This window comes from Corapipo altera, unplaced genomic scaffold (assembly GCF_003945725.1).
Source record: "Corapipo altera isolate COAL_440 unplaced genomic scaffold, ASM394572v1 0, whole genome shotgun sequence".
NCBI classification, from domain to species: Eukaryota; Metazoa; Chordata; class Aves; order Passeriformes; family Pipridae; genus Corapipo; species Corapipo altera.
In genome coordinates, this window is record NW_020884872.1 from 57,251,174 (window position 1) to 57,273,421 (window position 22,248).

At 36.6% G+C, this 22,248-nt stretch overlaps 1 protein-coding gene and 1 long non-coding RNA gene across 8 annotated transcripts in view; one reads left to right on the forward strand and one right to left on the reverse strand.

Moving 5' to 3' along the window:
• LRCH1 (leucine rich repeats and calponin homology domain containing 1) overlaps positions 1-22,248 on the reverse strand; it is a 118,842-nt gene that overhangs the window by 71,429 nt on the left and 25,165 nt on the right. The gene's annotated exons all lie outside the window — the stretch shown is intronic.
• LOC113949921 overlaps positions 18,138-22,248 on the forward strand; it is a 6,977-nt gene continuing 2,866 nt past the window's right edge. The window contains exon 1 of the long non-coding RNA XR_003528611.1: positions 18,138-18,343. This is a non-coding gene — a long non-coding RNA (uncharacterized LOC113949921). The remainder of the gene's footprint in view (positions 18,344-22,248) is intronic.

A 22,248-nucleotide genomic window follows, 5' to 3' on the forward strand; every position in this document is an offset into this window, starting at 1 on the left:
TACCATATCTCAGAGACCTTTTGGAATATCTGCTTAAGTGCACTTCAGATCTTTGGCAACACAGTACCTCACCTTGCCTTTGCCAAGTCATCTATTATCAGTGTAACTGTGCCTATCAGAATCAACTAAATACTCAATGTTATCTAATGAAGCAATTACTTTGTTCTAGCCTTCAGCCAATTTTTCCCCCCAAGTGGTAGGAAAATGCACCATTCTACAGACAAATGCTATATGTTAGTCATGAAAACACTGTAATGCAACTATGAAGTGCTATATACTTTTAAGACATGCTCTACAACTTGTCATTATCTCTATATGCATGGTAGCATATCTTGTCTCAAATATTTGTCCTCTCCATCTGCCAGAATGAATGAATAATGTCCTGGATGTACATCCAGCTTTTACCGTAGTCAGCAACTTCTACTGACAGTCATGCTACACAAGTGAAAGAGGCAGCAAAGGCCTCCACTGACTCTGGCATCAAATGCATTCTGCTTTGTTCATGAAAATTATGCCACAAAGAATGCATGACATTTCTTCACTGAGAGACATTTTTATTTCAGTTATTTAGCAGACAGAATAACAAGTAACAGAAGACAAAGAATAAAAAAACCCAAACATAATTACACTTCCATAGAAGAAAAAAATATGACAACTGTGCATAGACTCAAAGTTTTTCTTTCTGAAAGTAGAACTTGTATCACATTGCAAGAAAAGGTAGTTCTAATGCTGATTCCTAACAAAGTCATCATTACTGATGCAATAATATATAATATCTAGATCAACACTACTGAGTCAAGCTGCATGCCTGTTGACTGAAAACATGTAGAAAGTGCATCTGTCTCAGGCAGGTAGACATAAAAATGTACAGACCTGGTAAGATAAATATTTTTAACAGATTATGAAGAGACTCTGCTGCTTCATACACCTGGTAAGTACTACTTTTGAGCACTGTCAGCGTGTTTTCCTTTTCTATCTGTCTCCCACTGATTAATTTAAGAATTAACACTACAAATCTCCACCTCAAAGCCACAGTTAAATTAAGAATACACTATGGATGTAGGAAATTTCAAAGTGATCATACACATACTTTTGTATCTACTTTTCTTTTAATCATTATGATTTAACATATCAAGTTTCTCCTTTAGCACTCGTGGGCAAGTTAAAAAGGTATACAGAGAGGAACGAAATGTTGGGTTTAGAGGAAAGGGAAAAAAATAGGACTGAAGAAAACAGTCTGAGAGCAGCAACTCGTAGAGTCTGACAGAGGTGTCACCAGTAGAGGGGGTTGCGATCTCACAAACTTGGTCAACACCCTGAAAGGGTGTTTCACTGTTTCTTTCAGAGGCCATCCACAGCAGATGAAAAGGGGAAGAAACAGGAAGGTACACTTTAAAACCAACCCGGGCACTCCTGTGAACCTATTGCCCACCACAGTTTTCAAAATATGATAAATAAGTCTGCTCACCTGCAATCACTACTGCAGCACGCAAATAAATACACTGATTTCTAATGGCCCCAAGCCCTTAAAAAGAAAAGTCTACTCTAAAACAGTCACACTGAAAGTACTTTTCCTCAACCTTCATTCAGATGATGTAAGAATATGAGGCATTGTTCAGCTCTCTGTAGTACAGCAATAACAACATTTGGACAAAAGTGAACATTTGAAAAGACTCTGCTTGCATTCTACCCCAACAACCCTGATCTACTCTATTTCATCCAGCACTCCACTATGAAATAAATAGCTTACTTTACCACAGTGCCCTATAAACTCCCAATAAGGCACACCCAAATGTAAGAAACATGCACACTACATTTCTTCTCAGGTAGTGCACTAATTAGCCTGAAACAATCCAGTAGCATAAATCTGCTCTCCCAGACACCCCAAAATTTTGAGCAAACATCACTTCAGGGTCTTTTGTTTCCTCTGTGTGAAATAAAGAGTGGGAGAAGGGAGCTAAAGGCTCCCTATTCTCACTATTATCTCCAATTCCAAGGAGATGAAAGGAAATTTCTCTGCAAGTAACATGTTCAAGCCTGGAGGAATTAAAAAAAAAGTTGATACAGTAGTCTGTCTTGTTATTGCACCTGTTTTTAGGTGCCACAACATAGCATTTAAATTTCTCCTTTATCTTCTACTTCATTCTCTTTTGGACAAAAACAGTTTGGTGGTAGAAAAAATTGTTCGCATACTGGAGGTGAACCTGCTGTGAAAGCGCACAAAACTCACTAAAAACATACTGTAAAACAACAGAATTCTTCCTGCAGATCTCCATGTAGGTACAAACAGATGTGGACTGTGGTGGGTTGACCCTGGCTGGCCACCAGGTGTACACCAAGCTGCTCTATCAATCCCCTCCTCAGCAGGACATGGGGAGAAAACACAATGAAATAGCCCATGGATCAAGGTCCAGAAAACCTGCTCCACTGTGGGTTCCTCTCCATGGGCCACAGTTCCTGCTAGGAAACTGATCTGTAGTGTGGGTTCTCCATGGGCTGCAGCATTCTTCAGAGAACATCCACCTGCTACAGCTTGAGGTGCCCCATGGTCTTCTCCATGGGGCAATTTCTGCTTCAGCACCTGAAAGACCTCCTCTCTTTCCTCCTTCATTGATCCTGGTGTCTGCAGGACCATTTCCCTCACATTTTTCACACTCCTTTCTCACACAGCTGCCATGTTAGAGAGTATTTTTTACTTTTTCTTAAATATGCTATCACAGAGGCATGATCAGCACTGCCAGTGGCTCAGTTTTGGCCAGAGGCAGGCCCATCCTGGAGCCAGCTGGAACTGGCTCTGGGTGATATGGGGGCAGCTTCTGGTGTCTTCTCAGGCCTGCAGCCTCCCTCTTATCAAAATCTTGCCATGTAAACACAATACAGTCACCCAAACACTTGTATCATGAGATGGAAAATGTATCAGGCAGCAAACACTTTCCATCAAAGTGATGGAAACAGCAACCAAATGACCTTTAATAACATGTGGTATGAAATCCAGTTCATGGCCCATGAAGAATTCCTCCTCCTCCTTCGCCTTCCGCACAAGAGGGAGGATACAAGCCGTTAATTGTCACTCCTTAATAAACAAGCAGCCCTAAGAAGGGTCAATGGATTGTATCATGCCAGTATTGTACACATTAGCCTGAGCAGGACAAATATTTCAGGTGTTTTGTCAGACACAGCAGCACTAAGAAGAAATCTTCATCCAACTCCAAAAACGTTAAAAACTGTTCTTTACCAATTTGAGCCTTTATAGTAGGTTGACTCAGTGCACTGGAGAAATAAATGATGTGTTTACATCATATACTATATAGCTGAATACCTTTACTGTATGGAACTGTATTTCAGTCATCTGCTTGAACTGTTCACACTGGCACGTGAAAGGAAATTTCAGAGTGAACACCGACACGTGTGAGCTCCCCTGCCTCTTCTGTGGAAGTATCTCTTGATACTGAAAAGTCCTCAAGATTAGCTGCAGCCATCACAGATACACTTTAATTATTAGCATGGAATGATGTGAGATCAGGTAAATTGTGGGGTATAAGGGGACTTACAGGTATATCGGAGACATCTCACAGAACTTAGACTTGGATTAAGAAATTCTTTTCAGAAAGAAGAACAGTGACCACTACTTATACCAAATGTAAAAGAAAAGTTCCAAAAATGTGTAAATTGCGTATGTGTGCATATAAGCACGCAGGTACACAATCTTATTTCATTTAAGCAACTTCTACCTGCTGGAGAACTGAGGAAGATGTGAAAAAAACCCGTGATTCACATTCTCTCCCAAAGATGGTAGCGGATTCCTGCATGGCCATATTCTTCTGATGTCTTCTATTAGAAATCTTTTGTTTCAGCCACCAAGGTCTTCTTTCTTAATGTTGTCTACTTGGGAAGTCAACATCTTCCACCTCCATGGGGGAATTCCACATGATGCTCTCAAAAAGAGCAGGATGCAGTCTAAGGTCTAGAACCTTTTCCAGCCCACAGAGAGTATACTAAGAAGAAATAAACTGAATATATGTCAAGGTTTGTTTTTCACTCCATTCTCTATTTTAACAGTTGCCTTTTTTTTTTTTTTACCCTCAGGCTGTGAAGACAGGACACTGTTTATGCTATGCATTATCTGTCTCGGTGACCTGCTCAAAGAAGAGTTACCTCACATTTCCCATCTGGGTAGAAGTAGCACATAAACCAATTTCTGTGAAGTAGCTCTCTTGCCTGCAGTTTGAAGACAATTATTTTTCACACCTAAGAGACTAAAACGCTACATTTGCTTATTTTAAATTCATTTTTCTACATGACCTGTCTCACGTTCTGTAAAAAAATTTGCTATGAGCAGGGAAATGAATAAAAGTATTTTGATCTTTAGGTATATCAAAGGCATGTGGGCAAAGACATGAGAAAGCTAGCTGATGATAATTTACAGTGACAAGGAAAGCAGAGTATTACTCATCTAATCACTTCCCTTTCTGTCTGTGCATCTCCCACAGATGTCAGGGTTAATCTACCTTACCTACATTATTCATGCCCTTGTCCCACAATGGTTCTTGAAGGCAGCACAGCATAACTGTAATAGTTTATCAACACAAATCTGTTTTGTACAGTAAAAGCTGACTGACACTATTGAACACATCCTAAAACAATGAACTAATTATATGGGTGTTACGTAGGAGGTACAACATTTGCAAGAATGGTTAAGGAATATTTCAGACTTCTAAACAAAACAGGAATCCATGAAACCATTGTCAGAGAGATAGCAAGACAGAAAAATCCCAGAAAAAGCAAACTAAATTGCAATAAATAACTAAAAACTGGATGATTATTCCTAGATACCGAAGGACAAAAAAAAAAAGGAAAAAATAATGACAATATTTCCTTGAACTGCAAACAAAATTAGCAGAGTACATACTTTATCTATCCTTAAAAATACCAACTAAACTAAAAACCACATATCTGGAACCACTAGAACTATAGACCTGTAATTTCTGTACCAAGATCTCTATCCTATGAACTGTTCCCATGGCTCTTTTTTAAGTTTAGGACAATGTTCCTCAACCTTCTAATTTTTCTTTCCTTCAGAATCAAAGAACCTTGCCTACTCTGGGGAAAACAAAACCAAAGTAGATATCCAGTATGCTGCTTGTTGGTAAGGGAGGGGCTGAGTTGGATGGATAACACACTCAACTTCTTTTTTTAACTTGTTTTAACAAGTCATAGTTTACAACAGGATTTTAATCTAACATCTTTACAAGATGAGAGACACCAGATAGACAGACTGCAAGAAGACTTGGGGGAAAAAGTAAAACACTTATAACTTATAAACAACCTGGTACCTGCAACTGGGCAGGCAGAACAACTTAGTGTTTGCCATAATTCTTACTGGGAGACAAAAATGGCAATAAGCCAGCAGGCAATGATGCCACTTGTAGGGTAGTCTGCAACCACAGGTAAATATCTGTTGATATGTAACAGCTGGATGGTAATGTGGGTTTTGAAGGGACAACAGAAAGTTTCTTTCTGGTTTAATTTCCTCCATTTTCTGTTATTTTTTGAGGGGGACACTTCACAGTCAGTATTCTGAAAGGTACAAAATTACTAATGCTCATCCATGTAGCATACTAAGCCTGGCCTACAATTCCTGCTTCTGGCACAGATTAATTTCTACTCCCCTATTCATTTTCCTTCCTAACTACCTTTCAGGAGGTCTGATTTCCATCTAACAGGTCAAGTATTACCATGATAGTTTTCTATAAGAATGATCTGGAGATGAGTTCTCTTTCTGAAGGAATTCTGTTCAGCTTTTATGCGTATTTTATCTTGCATCTTCCCCTTTGCTTGATGGCTAGTGGGCTCTCAGTGTGGTAGCAATGGGTTATCACAGACACAGAACAGGTTGCATATAAAGCAGGAAAGGGACAGGAAAGTGTTAATTCACTGTGCCATTCCCATCAATAATTAAAACACAATGTAATGAACTACAGACTCTAAGGTCTGATCCTGAAGAGGCTACAACAGCTAGTTGATTTATGCCCAAATGAGACCCCTACAGGTAGATAATGAGGAGTCCTGTGAAAAGCAGGTGGACAGTATTATTTCCCTTTAGTTATCATAGCTTGATGGTTAGAAGGAAAAGGGTAAGCAAGATCTATGAATTCTTAGATTTAAAAAGTCCAGTAACTGTAGTTGTTGTATTTTATCCCCTCTTACTCAATCTGCCTTCTTCCTGCTGATAAAATAAAATAATGCTTTAATGAAACAGTGGAGGTTAAATTACCCTTGTCGGAACACAGAAGTCTTTGCTGTACAAGCTGTGAACCTGCTCAAATTAGTGACAAATAACAGCTTCATACACATGCTGCTGCAATCCAAGTCAGGTTTTGTCAAAAAAGGAATCAAGTTAAAAGCTTCAGGACTAGAACTTGGGAGATTTGGAGAGTACACCTTCAACTGTGGCAGTAGAAAGTGCAAAAGATTTTATCAAGTACTTTACTTTTTGGTTTAGGTCGTTTATCCAGCATATACATTTTAAAATCTTTACTACGAGATGCACTGTTAATTTTCAAATTTTCCACCTGCTAACCTTACACTACCTCTGCTATTACTCAGTGGCTAAACTTCCACTGATGATATGAACTCCAAGTCTGGAATTGTGAGTTAATTCAACTTTTAAGTCAACACACTGCAAAACTCACTGATTTAATAACAGATACTTTTAACTGTACACACTAAACATTCTGACTCAATAACTGATATTTTAATTGTACCCCCAACAAGCTCATTAATATACAGGTAAAGTGATCCACTGGTGATTAACGTGATTTTGTCACCTTTCAGACAATAGCAAAAGTAATCCTACCTTGACTTTGACTCTTTCCAAATCCATTCTCATGACTCAATACTTCAGTGTCAAGTACTTCAGTCATGCCCATAGAGAAGAGGTTACACCTAATTGCTTAGCGTTCTCAGACTACAATTTCTTTTCTGTATTAGAAAAACAACAGTCTCACATTCTTATCTAACTCACTCCCAATTCAGCCTCTTTTTATTCAGGAATAACAAAAAAAAAAAAAAAGCCCAAGACTTCACAAGAAGTTCTGAAATTTTCATTTGGACTTATTCCAAAACTTGATAATCTTTGTGATTGACACATATACTCCTCAGCTCTCATCACTTCTCTCTTTGTTTCAATTTAGCTAAGAAATTCATTCTTTTGGGAAGAACTCTAAAGAGATGCTCTAGCAAATATATAATTATAAATTAATTTTATTTTGGGAAAAAAAAAAAGGCTCTGATTATGCAGAAATTATGAATAATTTCAACCAGCAGTTATTTCTCTGAAGAAATGATATTACCACATAACCCCATGAGTTTCCTATGCTTACTTAAGGAAAGTCTCATCTCTGAAGTTTATTTATTCCAGATTGACACAGATAGCAGAAAATTAACACAAAAAGCTTCTAATGTGGCTCGTGCTGAGCCCTCTGCCAGTACACCTGCAGATATATTGAAGGTGTTATTCAAAAGACTATTATTACAAAGTTACATACTCTGTGCAAGATACTAGACAACTTTTATGCTATAAATGGTCAGTTGATTTTCTGCATACAACAGTATTTAATTTCACAGAAAGCAAATTTTAACCATTGACTGAGAACAGAAATATCTATTATATACCATGCTCTTGTAACAAGTGGAAAAGTTTATACGGTTGGTAAAACTTGGTTAAAAGGCTGGTTTATGCACTTTAATCAAATATCTCAAGATTTTAAAATGCCAGCATGCCAGGAAGCTTAAGACACATTCTATCAAGATCTGCTATGTCATCTGAAATTCTGTGCCTGAAACATTTGTGGATAACAAATTCTCCTACAGCTCTTTCCAATGCTTTACGTGCAAAAGGCTTTTTTCTTGATTCTGCAGCTCACATTATACAACTGCCCACATGAATATGTAACGCTAAGGATGAAGACTGTCCTTTTAATAATTCCTCCCCCCATATTTTTTCATGTGATAGTCATGAGAACAGTATTTTTTTCCCAGTCATTCTTCTGCAAGACTAACGAACAAGCTGGATTGTTTTAGTTTCCTCTTGTTGCAGTTTTCCTTACCATCCAAGTCCTTTTCTGCACCTGTTACAGTCTCATCTTCCTTGAACATAAATGGGACATAATTGGCCAGAGGAGGACTACATTACACCACTGTCATGTATAACATCATTAAGAATTTCTAGTCTCTATTGAAATATATCTTCTGATAAAGCCTCAGGACAAAATCACACGGTTAAGATTTGTCAAACTGGTGGCTTGTGACCATCTTTACAAGTCTCATATCCAGGTTTTCTTCCTTTACTAATTACCAGTAATGAACTCGTGACTTAGAGCAGCCACTTATTGACACTTGAAATTTTCAGCTAGCTTTCTTCTAGACCATTCTTCAAAGAGCAATGAATGTTTCCAACTAAGTATATCCTGAGTGTTGTCATAAATCTGTGTTCTCATCATAAAGAAGTAAAAAGTGCTTAAGAAACAAAACATCAGGTGAAAAAAACCCCTGACACTAGAAAATACTTTGTTTCTATACTGAAGCTTCCTGTCTCAGACCTAAGTTACCTACTACACTTGAAATTCAAGAAGAAAACAGAAAAACAACCACCACCATTGTAAAAAAAACAAAACAAACCTACAAAACAAAACCAAAAATGAAAAAAATACCATCAACTTTTTCTGCTCACAAGCAAACTGTAAACAACAGTAATTTCTACTATAAGTTCACAACAATAAAGTGTTAGGCAAGTATCTGCAAGCATATCTTGCATTACAACTCTCAATTGCAATTTCAAAGATAAAATTTATGGTGCTTTAGTGAATTAAGCCAATAAGCAAATCATCTTCATCAGTGGATTATACACTTAATGCCATTTGTTACCAAGTTTTCCTAGGTCCGTTTCTGTCCAACATCTGAAGAGAATCTTGCCCACACCCTTCCTTCCCACTAATACATCAGCCATATCTTACTCATGAACACAAAAAACAGGTCTTGGCATTTTCCACTAGCAAAGCCCATTTTGGAGGTTAAATAAACCCGTAAAAAAAAAAAAAAGAAGAGTTTATTTAGGCTTACTTCAAGGTTTATTTTACAGGTTAATAAAGCTCTAAAAAGATGTTTATTTAAAAAAATCTCACAACATAAACTCTTAAATCAAGTATGAATAGATTAAACTTTCTTTGACAAAGTATGTTGGTACTATACTCACAGGTCAGTTTGCTGATGTGAAATGAAATCAGTCATTTGTCAACAACTCCCCATCAACACCAAGAACTCACAGGTATGCACTAGCATTTCCATGTCATGGTGCTTCTTTTTCAATGCAATGGAATCCATGCAAACAACCTCAACAACTTCCATCAGAGTAGACTCAGTTGTTATCCCACCATTCATTTTTTACTGAGAAACAAGAAAAATTGCTTGCAAGGAGGCAAGGTAAATGATGAGTGTGGACATTGCAGTCAAATTCCAAGAATATTACTGATTAACTATATACAAATCACACTTCCGTGAAAATATTTTTCAAAGAGGGAAACAAATACTGTGCACAGAGGAAGGAGGGAACTGAACTTTTCCTTCAGGCACGATGAGCATAGCCTCTTCAAAGATGTGTCACAGAAACTGGGCAATGTGTCCACCCTAGCAATTCACTGAATATATTGATTTATTGAACAGGACATTCGTAGGAGGGGAAAGAGGCTGACACAGATCTGGACCAGCATCCCCTTCATCAGGCAACACTGTAACTAAAAATACAGCCTAGTCCTACTGTAGTCAGTGCTTGCATATATTAGAGACCAAGTAGGAAGAGAGAATAAGGTTTTCCAAGGTGGAAAACCTCTGTTTGCTTAGCTTCAGTGAACAAGGGACCTTCAGCAGCATGTAGGACACAACACTTAAAAGCATTTTAGGGCCATGGATCAAAGAATGACTCAACCAGAGTTACTATTAGACTCATGACATCACTGCCTTTGAGAGAAGGGAAGAAGAGGCAGAGCTAGGATTCTGCTGCTTTTCTTTCAGCAGGTGAATGGTCAATGCAGGTTGTGCTCAACAACTCACTTGTCGTTGTTTTTCCAAGGACATAAAAACATAGTTTAACTTTTACATTAGAAAAAAATGGAATAAATCAGAGATAATAACAGAGAAGGAATATTTTCTCCACTAAATTCAGTTCTACTTCAGATGAGTGATGTATACAGACTACTTTCTTCTATTTCAGTAGATTTTTTAAGAGTTTATCTTCCTATGTTATTTTGTGCTACGGAGAGCAGCACAAAGTCACCAATATCCATTTATCAGCTTTTGAATGCTGAAGACCATGTCTTAAAGCCAAAAGCAGTACTTTTTTTCCATGGATTAGTAATAGGAAAATTAATTAATTAGTAATAGGATAATTAGTAATAGGATAGTCTAGAATCACAGTGTAAACTGCATCTGGTTTAGGTGAAACCTGAACAAATTAAGATTATAGCATACAGATACATTGTAGAGAAAATATAACTTCTACAAATAAGACCGCATTATTTTAAATAGTTATAAAAAGGTTGGTCTAAGGTGAAGAGCTTTTTAAATAATTTTAACTATCATACTTGTTCTACAGTAGGCATTACCATAGTCTAAATGCATCCAAGTGGCTTTGCTTTTCTTTAGAAGAAAGTAAATTTCAATTAAGATACTACATGACTGTTAGAAGAACAGTTCTTCAATAACTGGAACAAGAAAATGGGGTGGAGGCAGGATTTCTGTCCTTACATATGACACACTTATAAAGAAATATGAGTAAAAAAACCCTCTCAAACACACCTACTAACTCTTTAGACTATAATACTTAGAATACTTTAGTCTAAGTACTATTATTGCACATGTAATATTTTATGTATTTAAGTATTCCCATGAAAAAATCTCCTTATGCATAGAGGTAATTACTTAAAGTCTCTTAATAGATATTTCATTCCTTTTCTTTTGGCATATGAACATAAAACAACTGATAAAAAGCATATCACTGAGTTGCCTCAAGTTGCTATAGTTGTAGACAGGGGAATTTACTGCCAGCAGGAGTAGTCTACATTTTTTAAATTGTTTCTGCATTCTCTGTATACAGATTGCCAAATTATTTGCATGTGGTAGACTCATGTCATTTCCAGCTGCTCTTTGTTCCTTATTATTTTGCACTAACATATAAAACTTTCAGTACAGCTTATTGAAACTTGGCCACTGAGCAACAGTATCTTCCAAAAACCACAACCAAACATTCAAAACCTCTCTCCCAGTCATTAAAGGTATAACAAACAAGAAAAACAGCCTTTCTTTGACAGCCAAAGCAAACATCTCAGTAGCATTTATTCAGTGTGCTTTAGCAGCTTTCACTGCCCAATTCTGACAGGCTAAAATTATCTTTTAGGCCTTGAAGTTTGCTGAAAACTAAATAAGTAATACTGTAAAGTGCCTTTTTAGACTTCCGTGAGTCCTTCATATATTTTCAGCAAGTCACATACTGATTTTAAAAAGTATTATAACCAAAAACTTGTAACTAATAAATGAACTCCAGTTTCTATACATAAGACTGCACTACCAAAGCAGCTGATGAAAGTTTATCAGATCTCTTCATATTTATTTTCAGACTTTAATACAAACTTTTTAGGTGTTCCTAGAAGCTTTCCTGTCTTAAGTACTTTCAAGAAACTCCAGTTGATCAACTCCAGCCCTCACATGGGTTTCCAACATTGACTTTGAAACATGATTAATCTTGCACTGAATTACAAAAATAGTGTTCAAATAACTTATATACTGATTATAAATTGTAATTTTTCAGTGTCCTAAGTTGACTGAACTATAAAGTTCACTAAGAAGTTAACAAAATCAGTGTCTGGGTACTGTAAACATGAGAAGGACCACACAGATTGACAGGTAACCCATACAGCACTCAGATTAAGAATTCAGTCAAAAACTCATCAAACAAGGGGCAAAAATAATCCCGATTGTAGACTTTGCTCTAAATAATTATCCTTTTTGCATGATATGGATAACTTGGTGGTTACTCTCTTTGTGGGAAATGGATGAGGTAAAAAAACATTCTAATTAGCAATCTAGAAGTCAGAAGGCAAGTGTTGTAACTTCACATTGTCTTTTAGAATTAAGAAAGTTTATTAAATTCAGTTATACTGTCCACAGTATTTCTCATTTCTGTTTCTACACAAATCCTCTCCAGTTTGCTTTAGCTTGATTCCTTGGCTGAACCCTCTTGATCAAGATTACGTAACCCCTAGTGCTATCCCTCCTATAGCAACTTCCCAACTACACCAAGCCGGAGGTTTTCATTCCCAAAGATTTTCCTAAATCACTATTCATACAATGAATTAATTCTATTTTAATTCTCACACAACTTTTGGCCTATTTTTTACTGAGAGAGAATTACCCATCCTATCAGTAAGGAAAATAGTATTTTAAAGTTTTACTTTATTAAATTATTAAAACAATTATTTATTTTTTATTTTCCTAACAGAAGTTTTAGACATGTGCCCTATCTAAAAAAACACTAAATGACTGAAGTAATTCGGAAAGGCCAAGAAATTGTAAAGATTAATGTATCCTCTTCAAACCCAATGTATAGGGTTCACAGGATTTATTTTTCATACTTACTTTGTAACTTGGTCTGGAACTCTGATATGCTCCTACCATTCAGAGAGGACACACATGCCAGGGTATGAGGTCACAGGACTTCATTGTGCTCTTGGTCTAAGCAAAATCTGCATTTTGATATATATGTGACAGCAAATTACAGCACTCCATTTTCTATTTCATACCAGCACTGTTCTGACTGATTCCTTTCCAGGACAGTTTCCTAAATTTCCTGTGATTACTCAAATGTTTTCAATAGATCAACATAGTCCATTAATATTTTCCTAGAATTGCAAACTGATACAAGCCTGAAGACCAGAAAAGTTGCTCAAAATTAAAAAACAAACAAAACAAAACCAAAACCAAATCAAACTAGCCTCTTTTCTTCCAGTTTTTACCAGTAAAAATAAAACTTCACAAATGTGCTATTTTATGGCTCCAGGAACAGCTAAGTCATATGCAGATGAAAGTGACTGTCCATATGAACATGATGTACAAAGTTTGGAAGGAGTTTAAATGCCTTCACTGCAGATCACAACCTGTAGCTGATATACAGGAATGAAAACAAGACTGTTATGATACATAGTTTTCAACTCAAACTTCTGAAGTTATTGTCCAACTCTATTGAAAGTGGTGAGTTCATGAAGGAAAAAACGTTAACTGTGCTATTAGTAATACTGTAAATACATTTATTCACAGACAATTGAACTGTCTCATGTTGCTTTGAACACTTAAGAATATAATCTACAGCAAACACTTATGGCAAATCAACAATTCAAGACAAGTAAAGAAGACAGAAGTTCCTGATTCTGCTTAAATTCAGTAGACAAAGTATTAACAAAAAAACCCCACATCTTGGACTTAATAATATGCAACAGAAGTTCAGCTTTATTTTTATACTGTTTTCACAGTACTACAATTCATTCAGTAAAGTGCACTGTCTACATCCAAAATATCCAGAATTTTACTTTAGACTGGATGAGAATCTTCTTAAATAAAAACTCTAATGTACCACTTATTTCCAACAGAAAACAAACTTCCACCCTTGCTGGAAAGCATGAAGTAGTTTAGACATGGTACTTATTACAGCTGAACCCAGCTGAATGAATTCAAACGACACTGAATTCAAACATGCCCAACCATCTAAACTGTTTTAAGTGGGAGACTCAAAAAGAATGTTGGAGTTACTATACTGTCTATGCAAAACTAAAGTTTACACAAAGTACTGCAATTTAAATTAACATCACAGAAATCTAATACAAACCGCTCTGCAGAGGCTTAAGAATCTAAATTAAGATATAAAACAAACTTTTAAAATGTTATGAGAAGAAACTGCACATAATATTGCTTTTTCTCATCATTCCAGCTCAGTTGGATCTTACATTTGAAAAGTTCCCACCTTCATCATCTCCAGCAATGTCTTTTAGCACTATATTAAAAAGGGTTTGTTTATCCACCACATATTTAGTTCCAGAACTTCTAAAAGTTAGGATTGCCTCAAAATTCCCCTTATTTGAAAGCATCCACATTGGTAAGAGGATTTCGTGTGTGCATGAATGCAAGCCTGTAAAAGAGCAGACCACTAGGCCTTTGGCTTTAACCCTCTAGAAGTACAAGATGAAAACAGGACATTAGTTGAATGTGAAGGAGGGATGATCAAGTTATTACCCTTCTAAATGAACTCAGTTTTTAATATTTATTCTGCAAGCTGCAAAGTAATTTTACACTGACTAAAGGGAGAACTTGAGCAGCTGTTCAACTGCACATATATACACCTCCCTATGTTCTTGGTAAGTCAAAAACGCTGTTTGCATTCTTTTAGTCAAACAGTGGTTTTCTAGATCATGACCTGGTTAAGCATTACAACTACACACTTAATAATATTACACTCCTTGCATCTGTAATGACAAGGGTCAAATTAAGTGTTGTCAAATGACACTGTGACACTGTGCAACCAGTGTTACACAGGAAGATAAATGAAGCATAAAAATAATGTATGTGGTGGACAGAAATCTAATTTAACATATCAAATAATGGGGTTTAAGGTACAGGAATATAAAAACTTCATGCAGCAATGCAAGATATAAGAGTGAAATATAAAGTTGCCAAAAAAATGGAAAGTATTGATAGAACATTCACACTGTTTGAGGGTATGCTTAATACTTTTCCATATCCTAAAAAGAGGCACTCAGTAAGCAAAGTTGGATTACACTTTTCTCATCTTTTTCTTCATTGTGTGTTACTTCAGAGGATAGATATTTTGAGTTAAAACAGGTTTATCAAAGAGCAGTACAATGCTCAATTTCAATTGTAAAAGTAATTGAGGCATTCAGAAGAACAAGCAGTTCAGGAAGGATAGTGAGGTGCTGGAGCAGGTCCAGAGAAGAGCAATAAGGCTGGGGAAGGGACTCAAGCACAAGTCCTATGAGGAGAGGTTGAGGGAGCTGGGGCTATGGAGAAGCTGGGGCTGAGCCTGGAGAAGAAGAGGCTCAGGGGAGACCTCATCACTCTTTACAACTCCCTAAAAGGAGGTTGTAGCCAGGTGGGGGTCGGTCTCTTCTCGCAGGCAACCAGCATCAGGACAAGAGGGTATGGTCTTAAGCTGTGCCAGGGGAGGTTTAGGTTGGATATTAGGAAGACGTTTTTTACAGAGAGGGTAATCAGGCATTGGAATGGGCTGCCCAGGGAGGTGGTGGATTCACCATCCCTGCAGGTTTTTGAGATGAGACTGGATGTGGCACTTAGTGCCATGGTCTAGTAACCACGGTGGTGTTGGATCAAGGGTTGGACTTGATGATCTTGGAGGTCTTTTCCAACCCAGCTGATTCTGTGATTCTATGAACAGCCTTAATGCAAACAACTGTGTCACAGTGTAAATCTAAAGAGCTACAGATTTATTTTGAAGACTGCGCATGGTTCTAGCAGCCCCTTTACCAATTTTTCTGAAAAAAATTATTAAATCTAGAGGTAGACAACTACACATAGCAGATGTGTAACATGCAGAAGTTCAGAGGCACAGTTCTCAGTAGACCTTACTAAATTCTACATGAACCGTGCTTTCCAATAATAATCATCCTCATCATCCAGTATTCCATGCAGAAACTAAATTACACAATACTGGATTTATGAGCAGACAACTAGAACCACACCAAAGAAAGGAAATGTAACCCACCTGCCTTTCTTCACAAAACTTGCAAATTCCCATTAGAATAATTTTTTTCACCAGATAAAAAAAGGCAAGCAAAAAAAGGTGCTAAACAAGACACCTTTCTGATACGACTTCACATCTGACAATATATGAAGTCATATGCTGAAATTCTCAGCTTTGTGGGATTCCAGAATAGGACTGAAGTTGAGACAAAAAAAAACCACTTACATTGTTTGAATCTCTTGAACAGTTGAGGTGCTTTCTCCAAAACTCTCCTTAAATTATATGTAATAAAGCAACACATGTTTTATTGAATTAATCCAGCAACTGCACCTATGAAGACAATGAACCTGAATCTAACATTTAAGAGGGCAGTGTTTTACAAGTGAAATAATGACAGTGAGTTTAATGTGGGAAACTGAGTTCCTATGAAGAAGGAAAAGTGCATTGATTTAATTACGTTCAAGATCTGACTCTCAATGACTACATTTTACCACCACCTCATTAATATATATATTCGCTATTCTGCAAACATGAGAGCTGAAGTGTAACTATTTTCATCTGCTTCATCCTTTGCCTTGAACATTATGACAATTTTGTCACATGACACTTCCATCTGAGGGAATCATGACCTAAATAAGATAAATGGGTTTGACAGAACAAACCAATTGTTTGTTCTTTACTTTCTTTATTTGCTCGGTAACTTTGGCCAAAATCAATCAATCCCCCACAACAATCTTTTTCATCAATGGGTGACAGAAATGTAAACCACACAAGAGACATAGGAAAGCTGATGAATTTTTGTAAAGCTTTTAAAGAGAACAAGGTTCATAAAAATTTAAAGCATTAAAATCAGGAACAGTTTTCAGCAAGGTCACCTACTGACTAGGTCTGAAATAATTTAAATTTGATTGTTGTCAAATTTATTTTAACGTAAAATATTGCCTACCTATAATGTTTATTTTTATACAGAATTATCTTATTGCAGACTGACAGAAGAAAATGCTTAACAGAGTAAATCTAAGTCTACCTGGAATGCAGATTGATCAATCTGGAAAAAACTAAGTCCGAACCAGATGTCAATTGTCTTTCTATTCACAAAACAAATGATGTTGCCTAAGAGATGCAGAAAGAATGTATGTCACATTAAAGACTGATTTTAATCAATGTCAAAACATTTGAAGATATGGGCCTAGGCACTTTAGGAGACCAAGTTCCACTTTCAGTGATTTCAAAGTCTAAAACAACTGAGAAAGGATATATGGTGCTTTGAAAAAGTCCACCTACATGTATAAGCGATTACCATATAAAAAAAGGTCCCAAAGGCTTTCAAATCAGAGCAATCTCTATTTAGCTCAGCATTTCTGAATACTTTGCATATTAAGGCACATGGGAAGAGAAAACCCAGTTAGATTACTTCAGTAATTCACTACTAAACTACAACATTGAAAGAGGGACACAAAGCAGTGTGCTTGATTAAGACATTCTCAAATCAATTTGCTGTAAAAGTATTTCTAGAGGAGCTAAGTGGACTAAACCATTTTAACAGAGTCAGAACCATAGATTTTACATTGCTGAAAAAACTTGGATATAAAATAACCACAGCATGAGATCTCTACACTAGCCTTTAACAACTTGGAATACAGTACCTTAGAAGCCAGCATGCTTAACATGTTAACAAATTAGATTTCACAATGGAACTGCAAATCAAGATATTCCTCCTAACTGCAGCTGGAAAACTATGAGTATGGTTCAAGTGCCACAGTTGTAAGTGGCCTCAGACAGGTAAAACTACAAAATAACCTTCTTCCCCCATACATAATGCTTTAGACAGACTCATACAGTAAGATATACACAAGAAAGTATTAGATGCACTACAAATTTACCATATAGTATATTTAAAATAAAATAATCAATTAAGCACTGAATGCTAAACAAGAAAAGACACAGTATTAATCCTCTTGTAAGCTGATAATATAACAATTCAAAATTATGCTAAGATTAGCATCATCAAGAAGGGACTTAATGGCCTGGACAACAACACTTGTAAAGCTAGGAACATAAGTGCAAACAGCATGCAGTTGTAACACCCAAAACTACCTGAGAGCATTTTTTGTTAAAAAAACGGTAATACTAAAAAGACAACACGGAAACTGGAATTATGAAGACACCTTTAAACTAAGGAAGAGTCAGCTTGAAAAGAAGGACTAACATTTTTGTTTTGCTTATAATGGAAGAGGAACCTCAGAATGGCAACAGAGAATCACCAAAGTCTGATCGGATAACGGAAAACACACCCCATCACAACCTCCTGAATGCCTTGGGGAGCAGCTGCCCCACTGGGGGACGTGGGCAGTCGCACTTCAATCAGCACAGCAGGAGTTCAGAGTGCTGAAGTGGGGGGGATCCATAGCTCAGGTGGGCTATGTGACTTGGGATGGGGAACACACTCCACTGCTAGCTTGCAGGTTAGCAGACTGTAGAGAGTGACCCTGGGATAAGCTGGAACATCCATATCACCGGGAACAGGTGCGTGCAATTCGGTGAACTCACATTCCTGGAAGAGCAAATGTTGCTTGGAACCTACACTGCTTGTGGAGCTTGTGTGCCCATAACCACATGGGGAAAAGAGGAGATTCGAACTTTTCATGATTAGTTATGAAAAGTGCTTAGATATTTGTAGATGTTTATTAATTTTTCTAATGGTCTGACACTCTGGTTTAGCTCTTCTATTCCTGATATCAATCCCAAGTATACAGTTCCCTGATTCTTGTTTAAATCACAATAAATCAATATACTGCTTTTTGTGGTTTAAACTACACGATCTGAGCACTCTTTCCCTATATGCGCCAGTCAGTAATATGCATCTTTGAATATATCAATCTTTACATTAATTTCTAATGTTCCTTAGCAGCTGTGCATAGACATTGCATTCTTGTGCATAGACAAACATGCTTTCTTGAAGGGAAAAAAACCCCAAAACATTTCCTTGGAGATTATTCATTATTCACCTGCATCCATTTAAGTTAAAACACACATTTTTCAACTACGAGCAAGGAATACAACCCGAGAGAGGCATTCAGCACCGTTATGAACTCTCCAAATTCCTTCAACTCCAATGAAATTCAAAGTGGACCTCTCCATCAGTTAGGTGTTTTAAAATCTTATGCTAGCCTGCTTTCACAGTATGACATTATATCCAACAGAATCAGAAATCTCACACATATGCATGTTAATTAAAAACAGATCTAAAAGAAAGGGATAAATAAGTTGAAAATTACTAGACAATAGCCATGTAACTTCGCGTCACACTGCAGAGTAACAGCTCATATAGAAACAAACAAACAAACAGGCACAGTTCTAACCCTTGCATTTTAACAAGTCAAGTCCAAGCTGGTTTTGCAGCCTCAAGTTTTCAGGTTTGTTCAGCACTGCTGAATAAGGTAAAAAAATGTTTACCTCCAGGGATCTAAACACAAGGTCAGTCTCGGAGATACAGGTCTTGCCTCAGCAAGTTTACCTCAGCAAAACAGAAATACCTTGTCCTCACTGTTTTGCCAGCACTGCCCACACACAGTTACCATGGTTAAAAAAAATTCAAGCCCGTGCCACTCCCACTTCTATTTTTCTCTTTTAATTGTGAAAACAAAGGCTCAGTCTGGCCAGATGGCTTCAGGTCTCCTGAATCAAAACATCTCTCCCCTGAAGAACTACTTCATTTTACACACAATATCAGAAGAGAACTAAGCATGAAAAAAAATCTGTTCTGTAGAAGAACATAGGATATTTAACATTACTTTCATAAATGGAAGCTAGGCAATGTAAGCAAGGCAGACTGTTGCATAATCCACACCCCCCAGGTCACACAAGGCTTTGTTTCTCACAGTCATCCCACCTCAGAAGCGTCTGGCAAGAACAGAGTGAGTCTAAAACTATATGGAAAAAAATCACGACTCACAGGAACAAATCCTGATGTAAAGAAAGAGACAGTAGGTTACCATGTAGTTATAAAACTCATCAATATTCTCAGCACTTCGTACTGTGTGGTCCATCTTACAAACAAAACTAAAGCAGCAAAACTGAAGCCCATGTTTAGAGCTGGCTTTGTATCTTCTTGTTTAAGCACAATGCTCAACCCCACCTCACATTCCATTAAGGTAGTTTCTTTGACACACACAATTTTTAACAAGAAGCTCTATAATAACTTCTCTGATGCAAAAATTTTAAATGGATGAGTCTTGAAAAACAAGCCAACTGCCTTTTGAATTCCCTCTTTACACTTATAACATTGCAATCCTACCAACTCAGCCATTTCAAAATCCTACCAGAAAAGGTACACCTGAATTTCTAACACTAAGATCAAAGGGCCAGGGGACTAAATCATTCAAGGCAGATATAAGAATCAAAACCAATGTGAGCAGCTCATTGTAAGCTATTAATGGTTTACACATCTGTAATGTATACACATTACTTGTGTAAACAGTTAGATGGAAAAAAAAATACAGAAAATCATTTATACTGCACAAAAAATGCAGTATTAGATTTGACAACATATAATCACTTTGCAAATCCATAAGAAGTACATAAAATGTAGGTATAGAATCCATTAAAACATATGTAATATTTTATGATGTACAGTTGGGGCATGACTTACACACCTACAAATCATTTTCCTTCAACTCTTTCCAGTTGGAAAGTGCAACTGGCTCCCAGGAAACTTTGTATGAACTTAAACCAAACAGTCTCAACACCAGTGATAGTTAAGAAAAACAGTCAAACAAAACCCATTCCTTCATGCTGAAATATAGTTGTACAACAAAAATAGAAAATACCTAAAGCTTTAGAATTCTGGGATTTGTGTGAGGTAAAAGAAGTTGATGAAAGTCATGATTTAGTTCCTTTGTATTTGACATTATTCCAAGTATAAGATTCTTATTTCCTGAGGAATGTAATTAAGCTGTGGAATTCTTGTACCACAGCAGAATGACTTCAGTTAAGAGACTTATAAACAAAACTGAATAAATGATTTTTGTAAAGTAAATATAGTACCATAAAGATGCACCGGCATTTTAAAAAAATATATTAAAAATAGAAGCATATTAAATATGAAACAAGAATGACATTCAGTAGTGACTTCCATTTTCAGCTTTGGAAGTTAAGAGACATAGCTCTTTCCAGTTGCAGATGATCCAGTGTCCTGGAGTTTCCATAAAACACTGAAAAGCAGAAACAAAAACCTCAAGATCTAATGTACAGGGAGTTCTTAACAATCATGATACATTGCAAAACAGAGACTTTTATTACTGTTATGAACAACCTTCTTTAAAATGAATTTCTTAAAAACCTGAAATGATCTGCAGCTATTCTGAAAAATATTTTTTCACAATTCCTTAAAAATTCCATTTTATTGCCCCATTAGAGAGACAAGTCAGAAAGAATTTGTGGTATGCCACAGATATGTACTGTTTACATAGCTAAAAATGATCAAGCCATTAGTTCCTACGGTGCCCTATAGGATGTGGATGATTTTTTTTTTCTTCATTTCTAATGAAAATGTGGCTTTTGCTCATATTTAATTATACTTTTAAAATTCTGGAGCATACAAAAGTAAACCAAACTATACTCTGGCAAAATAAAACTTAGATTTTTGTGCCAGTAAATTCTGGTTCTGAAATTCCAACTGAGCCAACAGGCTTCCATTTTGCTGAGTAAAAAGAGATAACATGATAACAATATCACTACTCCAAAAACATGGCGAATGTTACACAAAGGATTACTGTGACAGGAAAAGTGGAGTCACCCACTCATCAGAATTCGAAGTATTTTCAGAGTACAACTGAACAAGCTACAGCACACCCACATAATTTATTTCTAACAGGTCAGTTGGGTAGTTTGTTCTATTATTGATTGTCTTCACTAAGTATTCAAAAAAGAAAACATGTTGAGATTAAACGTACAAGTACACAATAAAATGCAATATATGCAACATACCCACAGGAAATGCCAATGAGAAACAAATTGCCTAATTCTTGGAATTTCACAACTATCCCTGTAAACATAATATTAAGTCACTAAGACAGAATTGATAAGCAAAACCACGAATCACACTCCCCCGTTTACACCAACAGGTGCCTCTCTATACTAGTTCATACTTCCTCCAGATTTAGTTGTATTATGCTATTCAGTAATCTCATAATACAAGTAACATAATTTAACCCAGAGGATACACAAATTTTGGACCTTATGTTCACTTTCCATGAACCCCTACATTTTCTTCCGTCTGACAAAATATCACACCTTACACTTTCCTAAAACTTCTTTTTCTGTTTCACAGTTATTATAAACTTTGGATGATCTGACAGGGCTTTAGGGCAATGCTGTGGACCTCCAAAAAAACCACACAAATAAAAACTGAAAGCACATTACTACCTAAT